The sequence below is a fragment of the Dicentrarchus labrax genome, unplaced genomic scaffold (assembly GCF_905237075.1).
Source record: "Dicentrarchus labrax unplaced genomic scaffold, dlabrax2021, whole genome shotgun sequence".
In the NCBI taxonomy this organism is placed as follows: domain Eukaryota; kingdom Metazoa; phylum Chordata; class Actinopteri; family Moronidae; genus Dicentrarchus; species Dicentrarchus labrax.
In genome coordinates, this window is record NW_026136706.1 from 22813110 (window position 1) to 22827651 (window position 14542).

Below are 14542 nucleotides of genomic sequence, written 5' to 3' on the forward strand. Positions count from 1 at the left end.
TAAATGTAATCTCCTCTAGTAATAACATATGAGTCGACAGTGCTGAGCTGAAACCAGCAGTTCATCATCTCCCGTCCTGCGCTCCTTACGATGTTAGCTTAGCGAGGTGTAATATCATTTAAGTAGATTAAAAACTGAGAGCATCAACTTTCTGCAGCTCTTTGGCTGGGTTACATCTCTCTGTAGTGTTTTCCTCGCAAATGCTTCAATCAATAACAAATTATTAGCTTGGTTGAGTTGCAAATCAACCATATTGCCCTGCAATCAATTATCCCTCTCACTACAGCTGGTAACTAATTAGGCAAATGCACAGAGTGCCTATGTTTGTCATTACAAACAGTGGAGTCAACAGGCCCCGAGCTACTGCCAACAAACATACTGTTGATGGAACAGGTGGAAGTATTCAATGTTCTCTGCAATGCACTTGACTCAGCCAGGCTGGATGTGTCTTAAGTTTTAGAGCCACATTCAGAGTGAAAATAGCACTGCAGTTAAAAATGCAGACGTCTGCATTGGTGTGTCGCTACAGGTACAGGTGAAACAATGAAATACATTCCAGAAAGTCCAGTTCTGGTGATACATCCATCAGTTTCAAGTCTCTGCTCGCTCTCTATCATGCATAGGCTCTTTGTTGTGTCCTTGAATATTTTAAGCCTTAATGCAAGCTGGTGTTTATCCCTTACTGAAAAGCCTGGTGTTCTGATCCTTCTGATCCCCCCAAATATGGGCCCATTTCAATTTAATAACATGTTAGACAAGGCCTTTTAAAGGCATGATCAGGCCATTTCCACACTAATACAGCAAACAAAATGATTTTGTGTTTCAACCATGTATGCACATACGTTCATATACTTTTTAACTATGCCATCCAGACTGAGATATTATTACAACGCAAAAAAAAAAGAAGCATAAATCTCTTCTACAGGGCACACGCAGACCACTTGAGCCAGAAGCTTTACGTCACTCCTGCAGGCAGATGTCTGATTTTCAAAGAGCTGTCTGTTGTTTATAGAGCAAGCATGAATGTTGGAGTGTGCCATTGAGTTGAGACTCTAAAAATGTTTGATGCCATTGATGTCTGCATGGTCTCCCCCTCATGTCGCTGACTCTACCTCCTCTTTTTTGTGTCCCATATTTGTTTTCTAGACCCAATGGTTCTAACTCATACCACTTGGAAACCTCCAGCACTGCATATTTTCTATCTTTTAGTGTTTTACACTGATTCGCTACATTAGTGTATGTGCATTAAGCTTTTGATTGGCCGAACACACCTGATTGAGATATGGGTAGGAAGAAAAGGAAACTCTGCAGTGTTTGAGGTCACATTGTAGTGACCTCAAACACTGTTAGTTTCTTTGAAAAATATAGGAGGTCTCTGATTCTTCCTAGAGACTTGATCCTTGCTATCTTAGTGTCTGAAACATCCCAGTTACCATGTGGGATCTTGTCTCCTATTTGCAGACTCTAATCCAGCCCAACAACCAAGTAAACTGCCTTTTATCCATCTGCCATTTGCTGCTTGTCTGCATTTGGGTTCTGTTACCTGTTACCAAAATCTTGGCAAGATCACATTACGTGTAATCTCTTAGATCACACGAGACTCAAAAGTCGAACTCAGCTTTCTCCATCTACACAGAAAAGCAAGTCTAGACTTTTCTTAATGTTTGGAAGTTCAACATGAGTGACTTATAGAAAAGAAAAAATAATAATTTCAGTCTGGTTTCTATCAGCTGGACAGAACTGAAAATACACTTAAATACAGATGACAGTGAGTGATCTGTATTAGTGCTTCCTGACAAGAGTCCAGTATTTGACACTGTAGATGATTGTGTCCCTATTAGTATATACAGTGGAGAGACAGTGGGTGGAATCCAATGGGCACCAGATTAGACTAGCTCTCATCATATCTGATTTAAAGGAAATGGTCTGAATAGGTTTGGTCCCTCACTTACATGTGATGTGCCTCAAGCTTTAATCCTTGGACCATTTTAATTTTCCTTGCATATGATACGTCATTATCAGAGGCATACCATCATCAATTGATGATGGCTGATGACAGACATCTGTAACTTTGAGACTATATATTTGGAATACATGGTCATTTCTATTCAAGCAAAGTGAAATTAATACAATTCAATCTGCACAGCTGATGAGCTGATGTCAAGGTCTGGGCATCTAACAATTTTCTACAAATAAATTCTAACATTCATTTAGCCTTTGATCATTTGATTTGGTTCTCAATTTTGATTGAAAAGCTCTTCAGTCATATTTTTTTTATTGACCCTCCACTTAGTGAAGCACAGCAACTTCTGTTGTTCAAAATGTTTCAGCAATGTTTTATTTAATTAAAAAAAAAAAAAAAAATAGGACCATATGTTCCCAACTTTAGCATCTCCTGATTGGTTGTCTTGTTTGTTTCAGAATTAATTTGAATACATTACTGATTACTTTTGAGGCTTTGCACAGACTGGTGCCAAGTTATCTTTCTAAAATCTTAGTTTCCTTATTTGTCATATTCTGGGTTTTTTTCTGGCAAAATAAGTGTGTTCATCAATTAAGGCAAACTATCACAGTAATGCAAGTCCAGTACTGCCACAAAGCCATATTATACAACCAGAGATATTAAAGAGAGAGCTAACTCGGTATAAATGGTATAGAGAATCAGTCCTTCAGCTGACTCTTTATTTTTCTGACATTTTCACTTTCATTAAGTTCCTGACAGTAGAGAGTGACATGAAACATGGGGAAGGAGACAGTAGAGGATGACATACGATTCAGGTTCCTGTGTGAAATCAATCCAAGAACATTATGCTTACCGAGTTTGAGTTTCCCCACTAAGACACCCCCATTTCTTTACTTCTATCATCTGCAGGAGTGGAGTTGGCAGGTGCTTAATTCACATTAAATCACTGAGTCCTGAAAGTCAAAGGCTGACTCTACAAATCCTCTCATTAGTCTAAAAGCTGCACTGAGAACAGGCAGAGCAGGAGATCATGACAGATGACCAGGACTCTGCTGTAAGTTTAGACTTCGGTGGATGAGTTATCTTGGCATGGACACACAGAGGGAACTGTATTGGCAGCAGGAGGATGAGTTTAGTGTGTGGATGTCAAAAATGTCTGTAGAAAGTCATGTCATACACTCAAGCAAACCCAGATGTGCACGCACGCACGCACGCACACACGCACGCACGCACACACACGCACACACGCACACACACACACAAAATCAGCTCTGAAAACTGGCAAAATCCAGCTATGGACAGCTGGTCACACTCCATATTGGGTCACAGCGAGTGGGCAGAACTGACACATGCTGTGTGCCAACATCCACTCCTGAGTGTGTGTGTATATGTGTGTACTTGTTTGCAAGTGTGTTTGTTTATACCAAGCATGGCTCTTCAAGGCCACTCAGAAGAAGTCTGATAGAGCCCATGCAATTTCCCGTCCTGCTGTGTTCTGGATTAGCAACAGTTTTCCACCAAGGAAACAGGACAATCCATACCATTGGGTGAGTGGTCTCCATAAACACATCACACACATGCACATACACACAGTGGATGCTTTAAAAAAAAAACTCACTGGGCCACTGTTTGCCTGTCAGTCAGTCATTCAGACATCCTGCTGGATACAATGAGTCGATTAAAGGTGTACTATATGCTGAGGATTTACAGGCAACTTGTGTGGATTAGACTGATGAGTTGTCCAGGCACGTCTCTTTGTCAATAACTTTGTGATCAGTGGGGAGACAGATGTAGCCTACTACCTTAATGCTGTGGAAATTGTGTTTGCAGAGAAGGAAGAAATGTTTCAGTTCCTTTAAAAAACACGACAACATATAAAAAATACTCCAATTTATTCCATACAGCCAATCAAATCGTTTCATACTCTACCATATTAGCAGTAACGTCACCGCTCTATCATAGGCATACACAACCCAAGAGCCACAGACTTTCACCAACAGTCCTCCTTGTTATCTCACTTACAAACATGAACACATCTTGTCCTGCACCTTACTTGTTCACAGGGGAAAAGTGCACTGCTAGTTTGCAGGCTAGATAGTTAATTATTTTCTCAGCTGCAGGCCAATAAACAGCATTTAAACTATACTTGCGTCACTTTTGGTTCTTCCCTTTAGATAATGCTGTGCTCCTTACTCTTAAGTACCACTGTTAAAAACCCACTGTCTGCCCATGGAGCTCAGACTGCCAGCTGCTGTCAATCAGACACCAACACGCCCCTTCAGCTGCTGAGACCATTACTGATATTTCCCCAAAGACCCCTTTCCCCGTCTAATAGTATACAACATTAATGACTAAACAGTGATATCAGTTGGAGTACAAAACTTGAAAATTATGCAACCTGATGCAACTTTTTAAAACAAAAACGAAAATGTCAGTCAGCTAAAACAAGTTTTTTCACACTTGCAAATAAGCTGAGATACATCATATTTATCAACTTGCTAAAAGTTGAATATACAATCTGCAACGTCCAGAAAATAAATAAGATATGGGTGACAAAAAGTAGGATTACAGGATACTATTCAATTAGTAAAGTATCACTACTTAAACACTTTAATGAAGTTTAATATTTGTAAATGTACTCTCTCGCCTTTGGCTGTGTACTCTGACAATTTACAGTAGACACACATTTGACCTAAATGTTTAAAAGCTAGAGGCAGTGTATTTCCTGTAAAGGTGTACTGCATTAATGTCTCACCGGGATGCTTCAGCATGGTGCAGCTTGTTGTAAACAATCCAAAGCAGTACAACAACACGTTTTTTCTTTCCTAGTGATTTATAATAATAAAAAAAGACTACAGTGCCTTGGTGCAGAGCTAATTTGGGAAGGCTCAACCTAGATAAACAAGGTAAGCTGTCCATTTAAAAAAATAATTTCCACTCTTTAGCCAGATTGCAGCCAGTGCATCTCAACCTTTCCTGAGCACAGGCTCTCATAAGTCCCTTCCAATGCCAGCGTGTATCTATGGCAACAGAGCAGCAAGTTGGTAGTCAAGCAGCGGGAACCAGGTTGAGTGTATTTCGGCACAGACCTCAACAGTCTCCCGGGGAGAGCTGGATGGCGGACTGCCCACTGATGCAACACGGCATGAGGAAGTGAAGTGCTTAGGACAATGAAACGCTTGAAGTAGGCAAATGTGAACAATATGTGTTAGAATTAGGTGGTAGCAATATGCATGCACTATATATGACATATGTATTTAGCAGCAGTCATTTCTCAGGTGGCAAAGGAAACTGTTTCTATAAGGAGTCAGGAATGGATGGTAGAGAGTAGATGCTCTGGGATGATGAAGAAACAGGCCTCAGGATTTAAAAATGGCCATTCCTTAAAAAAATCTCTTCTCCCATGTCCCTTGTTAATTTAGCTGAAACAATGGTGTCTGACAGTACCACCTCCAAATGTTACTGTTCGCCTCCGGCTAAAGAAAGGACTCAGGGAAAGAAGCTGGGCAGGGGGCCATAACTACTGCTTTTCAAAATGTGTCCCTGCGATTGTTAGAGCACATCACATTCCTCCAGGCAGGGGGGCCTCTCAGCAGGTGTGTCGTTCCTCCTGGTACCAGTCGTAAAATCCACTCCCCTATATAATTGTTTAACCCTCTCCTCCTCTTATCACTCCTTATGTGCTTTGCTCCCTGTTTTCTTTCTTCCATCACTCTGGATACAGTTATGGACCAGGACTCCAGTGCACTTTGCTGGCTTAGCCTGCAAGGGAAGCACCTCTAATTACAACTCAGTGCTTACTCCCTTAGCCCAGTCTCATCAGAATCTGTTAAGACACTGATTAAATTGCTTCTGGTCCATTGGGAAGCAGTTGCCACCTGTATAAAAGAACTATGCCATTTTGGAACGGAACAAGGAAGGAAGCCTGTGTGACCAGAAGAAAAAAAAAATCAATGTTTGTTGCCTTCAGAAAAATCTGTCATCAGGGATGACAGATAAGAAAATGTAATTGGTAATTTCTGCAGCAAAGCTCCCGGAGGAGGAATCTTTTCCCTTTTTCTTTGATTCGTTAGAAGTGATTAGACATCATTGTTAAGCGTCTTTTAGCAGGATTTCAAGTTAAGCCCCTCCAGAGCTTTAAGTGCATGAAAGATGTGTTGTTCCTACAGAGCCAGTTGCAATCCTCCCAACGCTCATCATTAGCATGTATGGCACAGGAATATCAATACCTCCTCATCCAAAAGCTCACAGGAATCCTCTTGCGCACACAAAAATGAATTACAACAGAAGGAAATAACACCTGTTACTCAAGGAACTAAACACAAGATCGATGCCTCCAAATCTGACTGTAAATCAAGCAGGTTTTTAAACAATGCGAAAGGCAGCAGAGCTCATTTCACACTTGTCATTTTCTGCTCAGTTAAAGAAGTTCATGAGAAAAATAAGCACAGTACAGCATGTGCGTTTACATGTCTCCCTGTTTAATCAAACTAACAAATCAAACCAACCTTACAACATTGTGATAAACGGCGACAACCACTCCACAGACGCATATTGCCACCATATTCTCATCCTATTCAACCTCTCCCTCTCCTGCCCTAGGGGGTTTGGTCCAGCCAAGGCTACATTGACCATGTCTAATTCAACTCAATAGCTCAACCCCACCAATCTCTTTAATGCCTGCACGGCAATGGGGGGCCTCATGGCAGTCTCAAGGGAATGAGGCCAGACCATGTAGGCAACACACTTGGGGGAAGGACACAGGAATGTGCGATGAAGATAGTTACAGGGTGAGATAGAAGATCTTCTTTCTTTCACTTCTTCGAAAAAAAGGGTGATGGTGGGGTCACGGCTAGCATCTCTTGTTATTGAGTCGCTTCACTCATGCTTGAGAAGGCAGGCACAACCGAAGAAAAGGGTCTTCTATAGGAATGAGGGAGGGTTGACCTCGGACAGGAGAAAACAGTGTGTGTATGTGCATGTGTTTGGGGACAACATTGAGTGACAGGGCTGACGAGGTGGTGAGGTTGGCAGGCGCTGTCTGGATTATGTCCGATATCAAATCAGAGGCTGTGCTGGAATCAAGGCATTATGGTGCCTGAGGGAAGGTGCCATCTGATATACTCATATAGCTGTGAGACTGTCAACGGAGATGTGATGTGCGAGGAAAAGCAAAACACGGGCGAGGGGAAAAAGGCACTGGATGTGTGTGTGTGTGTGTGTGTGTGTGTGTGTGTGTGTGTGTGTGTGTGTGTGTGTGTGTGTGTGCACATTTTGTTCATCTTGCTCCCTGAGCATGAGTGCATGTGTGCAATCTGTGGGATTGTGGGAAGGATAAACAGGCTCTGTATAACACCTGACTGTCTGTATGGGAATTTAAGTCTTTGTGTTTTTTCTTTTCTTTTAATTATTTTCCAATACATTCTGTGCAGACTTCTTTTATTCAAAAGCAACAAAGTTTTAAGCCTGACGGTTTATTCTCCTTTTGTCATTCCATTGTGAGCTAAATTTTAAACCCAGATTTTGGACACTCACTAATGGTGGAAAGTAGACAATAAATAAGCTGTGATTTGGGACAGCCAATGTTATATCTACAGATCCACGACAACTGAGAAAACATAATATCCTAATGAAGATTGTAAGATTGAAGGTTGAAAGCTCCCAAATGAGTGAGAAAGACCTTTAGTTGAGATTGTTTTGTCAACACATAGTTATGTCTCTACAAAGCCAGGCAGGGTACATGGGTAGACCTTTTTGCACACAAATTAGTCATTTGTATTCTCAAATTAATAATCTGTGTGTACTAATTAGTAATTTGTTCCATCAGATTAATAACTTGTGCCCTTGACTTACAAAATCATGTCCTCAGATTACATAATTAATTATCTCAATTTAGGCTAATAGCATTAAGTTTCTCTGGTGGTTGTAACTGAAGTCCCAGGTTTCTGAGAGAAAAGCAGCCAGCAGATTAACAGTGGGGTTGAATGTAAAGGTGTCCTCAAAGGACTGAAATCATTCCCCAAAACAAATCATGAGTCAAATCAATCAAACTTTTGATTGAGTATTAGTGAGAACAGCTTGAAAAGGATCTTGCTGGTAAGAAAAAAGAGCCTCTGCAGCTTTTCTTTTGTCCTGCATTAGCACGATTGAGGATGCGTTTTAAAATTCGGACATTAAATGCTTAAAACAGATGAAAATATTAATTAAATTTTCACTATTTTCATGCAGTGAAAATCTGTAAATGTAAAAGCCCTAGTGACAACACATGGTTATATTCAAGACAGTTGACACATTTCAACAGATTGCATTAATAAACAATGGTCTATTAAAACAAAGCTGTAAAATCCACCAACCAGCACTACCTCTGATAAACAATTCTTTATATCCAGAAAAATACAGCAGCAGTGTTCCGTCTCAAAAAGCCCTTGATTACAGCGATTACTGATTTTCATTCTTAAGATTTAAATGGCCAGTTTCTGTATGACTTCAGCTGAACCACAGTAAACTGAATACATGACCAAACAAATGTTGGCCTCTTGTAAAAGTGGATCCCAATTATATGCCACTTGTAGCAACAGTAACAATCAGGAGAAAAGTATGATTTAACCAGGAGTGATTGGCAAAGAGTTTGATTGAAGGATAATGGGCTCGGGTCAAAGAGATGGCAATTAATGGTCAGTAAATGGCAAATCAGGCTACAGTATTATTACATGGTTTGACTGACAGATTGCTGAGGGTGGGGATGCTTACACATCATACACACACACACACACACACACACACACACACACACACACACACACACACACACACACACACTGTTAGGTGTACATTTACATGTGATTTGTGAGATGCACTGGGGAATTCTTAGCTGAAAACACACACACACACACACACACACACACACACACACACACACACACACACACACACACACACTTATAAATACAGACTCAAACTCCAGCCTCCCACCTCATACACACACCTGTTACAGCCAGCCATTTTATACCTTTCCACATCCCCAGTCTGTAATAACACACTCTGTCTGGCCCTCAGAAACTCTATTATGATTTCACTTGGCACTGTCAACTACAGTCTCACACCTTCATTCACACACACAGAAACCATAATGTGATATTATCGACTGCATTTCTCTCTGTGTCTACCTGATACTGTTTCATTGTGTGAACTGGGAGCCCCCGGGCCTGTATTGATTTGAACTCACCCAACTAGTTCAGAGAACTCGGGGAGTAAGAGACTGTTCAATCTTGGCCACTAGTTTCCCATTAGAGTTACTACACAGGCTGATCTCAGGTGCATTATAGAGAATGGATTGCAGTGGTTTCAAAACACCATGTAAATGCTGACGGTGAAGCATCGAACACTGTTGTACATCACTGTGGCGGAATTCAGAAAAGCCATTTGCCACTTAAAGGTTTAGTGCATAATGTGTAGGAGGATCTATTGGCAGAAACTGAATATAATACTCATAGGTTTGTTTTCATCAATCACCGGAATATGAGAATTGTTTTTGTTGCCTATCTACTGACTAACAGACCCACCAAAAAGACACCAGCTGCTAAATACTACAAACTGGTCCTTTAAAAAGTGAGTCTAATTACTGTTGATAATGTCTTATGTCATTATTCACTGGTAGCAATCAACAGCCTGTACTATTTAATGCAGTTTTCATCAGATAGTCAACATGATTCTAGTTTTAGTTTTTTTGCTACCTGTTCTCTCCCTGTGCCATGTCATTTCACATCCTGCCACTCCCCTTGCCATTACAATTCCCACCATTCCTACTGTATCACCTAACCTCTCTCCCACCCACCTGCACACCTGTTCGCACTTCCCTATTAGCCTTGAAGTATATACAGTACTGGCCCATTCCCATTCATTCCCCATCGGATCATCTTTCAACTTCATCTCTGCTGGCTGACTCCTGCCTGCATCAACCCCTACCTGCTTTTTGGACTTTTATCCCTTTGCCTGATTCCTAATTGGATACATTTGCCTACCTTCTTTGCCGGGTGCAAAATTAACTTTTTTGTCCAAAGGCCAAATGGCTAATTAAAATTTTAGCAGCCACTCAATATATTACCATTGTTTTTTTGGCTGGTGAGCCAGCCACTTGCATATTTTATCAGCATTAGGCTGGTGTCTGGTGCTAATTTTGTGCCCTGCTTGCTTGCCCGTATGATGTAGACTTTTTCTTGTTTCTGACCAAGAGTAAAACAGAACTTTTAACTTTACCTGCCTGGTCTGAGTTGAGCTTTTGGATCCAAAGCTGCTAATACAGAGGGATTATACTTATTTGCTAATGAATTCTTAAATACTATTTAATATATTTAACTTTTTATTATTCACGCAATTATCAACTGATTTATTTCTAAGTTATGCTTAATGGGCAGAGTTTTCAATATAAATCCAGATATTATATCCAGCTTCTTTTAAAGCATAAAGAGCAGAGTATACTTGAACTTTCTTCTGACCAAACAGTCCAAAACACAAAGATATTATTTTTATTCACTGTGAAAACAGAGTTAAGCAGATAATTCTCACATTTGAGAAGCTGAAACCAGGGCATGTTAGGCATTCTTGCTTTATTAATGGCAAACTATGAATCAATTGTCAAGACTGTGGTAGACTAATTTTCTTTTCCAAGGGGTAATAGGACAAACCTGAAGGGTCACAGGATGTATTACAGGACAGGGAATCAGACAAAACATATGTCTACCACATCTTAGTTTCTTTCTTTCAGCAAAACTGGATTTACCTACTCTGGCCTCAACAATACGAGATGGGAAAATGTATCTTTGGTGGAACTACTCATTGATGTACAGCATGCAACATGTGACGAGGGGTCGCAAGTAATGCTTCCTTTTTAGCAGTCAAAAAGTAGGGAATACTGGTATAATTGATCAGTTGATTAAAAACAAATCTATAAATCCACTATTTCAGATTTGTCAGTTCAATTCAATACAACCTATTAATGCATTCAGTGCATTTAGTATTCAGAACATACTGATATAATTTCTTGTACATTTCCAGTCTTCAGAGTTGTGGCCTTTTCCCTGACGTTTAGCAGAGGAAAGTGTCAGAGGCGGGAGGTCAGAGGGACGGTGCCCAGATGATGGGCTATTAGGGAACAAAAAGGCAGGGACATGAGTAACCACTCAAACAAAAGGTCTGTCCCACACATTTCTGGCTTGACACAGTCACAAAAGAGGGGCGTCCGATGCTCTGAGTGGAGGTTGTTAATTGGAGAGCCAAAGGTCACAAAGAAAAGGGTTTGGGGGGGTGGGCAATGAGCTTTTATCCAAGCTTCTGTGCCTGTGTTCTTTGCTCAAAAATAAGAACTGATTAAATGTGTGTAGGGCAGACCGCAAAGGTGTTTTAGTTCGCCTTAAAGAATCCAGTGCAGAATTTGAACTTTTTATCAAATATAAATGTCAGACATTTGCAGGTTCCGGCCTCCTCAATGTGAGGATTTGCAACTTTTATGTGATTATTTCACATAAACTGAACCCATTTAGGATTTTTTAAACTGCTTTTGAGACCAAATAAGCTACTGGAAGAAGGCACCTTACGGAGTAAAGAATTAATTGATTAAGAAAATAATCATTAGTTGTAGACCAATTTAATATTTGTTGCAAGGTCCACCAATTCTTTATTGTTGATGATAAAATAAAAAACAGGGCTGCATGTTGCATCTGTTGCCAATATAATTACATCCAATAATGCAGTAATATAATAACTAGATGTAAATAGCTGCGGAGTGCAGTCATTCTGTAACTGTGACTGAACACTGCAAGAATAATCATGTCACTGACAGCTAGAGGACTTGAAATTAATTGCATTGCTGCCTGTTAGCACTTTAGAAGAGAAAATAAAGCAGAATGTGAGTAAAAATGCTGTTTCTTCTCCACATTTTTGCAAGTATAATGTTATCTGTAATTACACTGGTATAAACCACAACAAACAGACATTATCAGTTATTGTTATTGGCCCAGAAATTCCACGTCAATGCAATTACACTAAAGCTCATATTGCCTGAGACAGCCTTAATCACATTCAAGGACCCTGGAGGTCTCTGGGCCCTTTCAGTCCTTTCACTGTGTGGTGTTTGACCAGCTAAATGTTTTAAACACGTCTCTGTGATGAGTTGCAGACACAACAGGGCAATGGCGGCTGGGCTGATAACAGCTGATAACATAAGATAGTGGCAGACGACTATCTCTTCAGTACAAACATCAAGGAGTTGGAATGTCACAAACCATCCGAGGAATCCTAAACCAGCTCACACATCAACACAACGGTGTGTTAATGTGAGGTCTGAGAACTCTGAAGGACCTCTCTGTGAGGCTGCCCTCACGATGCACAGATGACCCACAGAGTGCAGGAGTACTGCCAGTGTATTATTTGCAACACAGACTGGGTTTCCCTTTCATTATGCATGCTGCTAGGAGAGCAAAACAGGCATTATGAAGCAGCGATTCAGACAGCCCGCACTTATTAGCTGCTATCTCAAGGACGACACGACACGTTCTGTTCTAATTAACTGGAGCGGACACCAAACAAAACACACACACAAGGCCCAGCCAGACAGTGTAATTGATGAGCAAATTTATTACATCCGACTTCAAAGAGAGCCTGGATCAAAACATATCACTTGATATGATGAGCAAAGCTGCAGAGATACATGGTGTGTCGCTGCAGCATGTACAGTATGCCACACAAACACAAATACAGAACAACACAGAACTGTTCTCCAGCTAATTATCAAAGTGCAGCTGCTGTTTGAATTAATACTGTCTGTGTGTTATTACAGGCTTATCTTGATATCATAGTGTCTGATATTTACTTGAGTATTTGAATAATTCATAACACTGAGTAAAATGTTTATAAAGTGGCTAAATAAATGTTTATATTGTGTTTTAGTACGCATAATTGATAAATGATTAAGAAGTTGAATCAGAATGGAAGCTATTACAGCATTAGTGCAAAAATAATCAGTTATTTAGACATATGGTCATTTTGTCACACATGAATACCTACGTTATGTTGCGTATGTTGTAACAGCAAAAGATGTCTTAGCAGACACACAGCAACAATATCATTCATTTAGAGATATTTCTGCACTCCTGTTCAATACTTTTCTGTCTCCTTAGCTCTGGTTTCATAGCCATCAAGTCCTGAGGAAAATATCTCTAAATATAGGAATAAGAATAAGAATGAAGGATAAGAATGAGGGATAAGACAAAGACAAAGAAAAAGACAAAGACAAAGACAAAGAATAAGAATAATATAAATATCTCTTCCACTTTCCAGCTAACTTTGTTGGTGTGGTGGAATCAAGGTTGAGGAAACACCTAAATGTGCCATAATCACCTGGTCAGCTCAGTCGGAAGAGCTGGTGACCCATATACGGAGTTGCTGCAGCGGCCCGGGTTCAAATCTGACCTGTGGCCCTTTGCTGTGTGTCATCCCCTCTCTCTCCCCCCACCTTTCCTGTCTCTCTACAGCTGTCTCTATAAAAATAAAAGCTAACAAAAAAGTAAATAAAAAAATGTGCCATAATGGACTAATTATTGCAGCACTACAATAAAGAATAATCTTTAAAAAGATGGAAAAAAGACCAAGAAGTTATACTTTCCCGCAGTATAGCAGGCATTCCTTTGTGCTGACATGGCAATTAAGTACTGTTTGTGAGTGTGAAGCCGGCAACAGCCCTTGCCAATTAGAGAGAGGAGGGGTGTGGAGTGTTATTAGCAGTAGTGATCCACAGCCATGATCCCATCAGCAGCAGCCATGCTCGGGGACAGACACGGGGGCAATGAAAAGAGCCCTCAGACTGCTGCAGAGCTGGGTGTTTGGGCAGATCTGGTTGGATTCAATCCCACAGACTGCCCTGATCACTCACCCTGGACGCTGGGCAGGAGCGCATTAAGGGACACCCATATCACAAACCTACAATAACGCACATTTGAAATGCTGACATGGACACACACACACACAAACACAAACCCTGTGGCTATAATCAATCGTTCTACCAGTGCCTTTAAGGAACCACAGCTTTGTCCACAGCCTGCTCACTGCTCAGGACATCTATAATGTCACCAAAATCTCTGAACACTTCCTGTTAGTAGTGAAAACATCACAATATCTTTGAAATACCACCATCAAATAAAACAGGGAGTATACATACCAGCGGCAATGCTGCAACACATTTATCTTATTTTCTTGTCAGGTCTAAAGCTTTGGGATAGCCTCCCGCTGTCACGCAAACTTTCCCTTTTCACTGACACTTTTAATACAAAAGTCAAGAAATGTTTCTAATGGCCTTTGGTTGCTTGTAGTGGTTTTATTTTTTTTTTATATTTTATAATCTTTTGTTTGATCCTTAAAGTTTTATTCTGTTTCTGTTTTATATCTGTGTAGATATCTTGATACTGCCTCATATTCTGAGCAAATCACAGAAAAACTTTGAGCAGATAGCAATACCAATGTTTTTTTGTTGTTATTTATCTATTTTTTGCAGCTCAGTCTATTTCTCTTCTCAACCAAAATGTGAGA

General features: G+C 40.3%; 1 protein-coding gene across 6 annotated transcripts in view; it reads right to left on the bottom strand.

The window, feature by feature from the left end:
* Window positions 1-14542, bottom strand: part of sema5ba (sema domain, seven thrombospondin repeats (type 1 and type 1-like), transmembrane domain (TM) and short cytoplasmic domain, (semaphorin) 5Ba) — a 156837-nt gene that overhangs the window by 92079 nt on the left and 50216 nt on the right. The window lies entirely within an intron of this gene.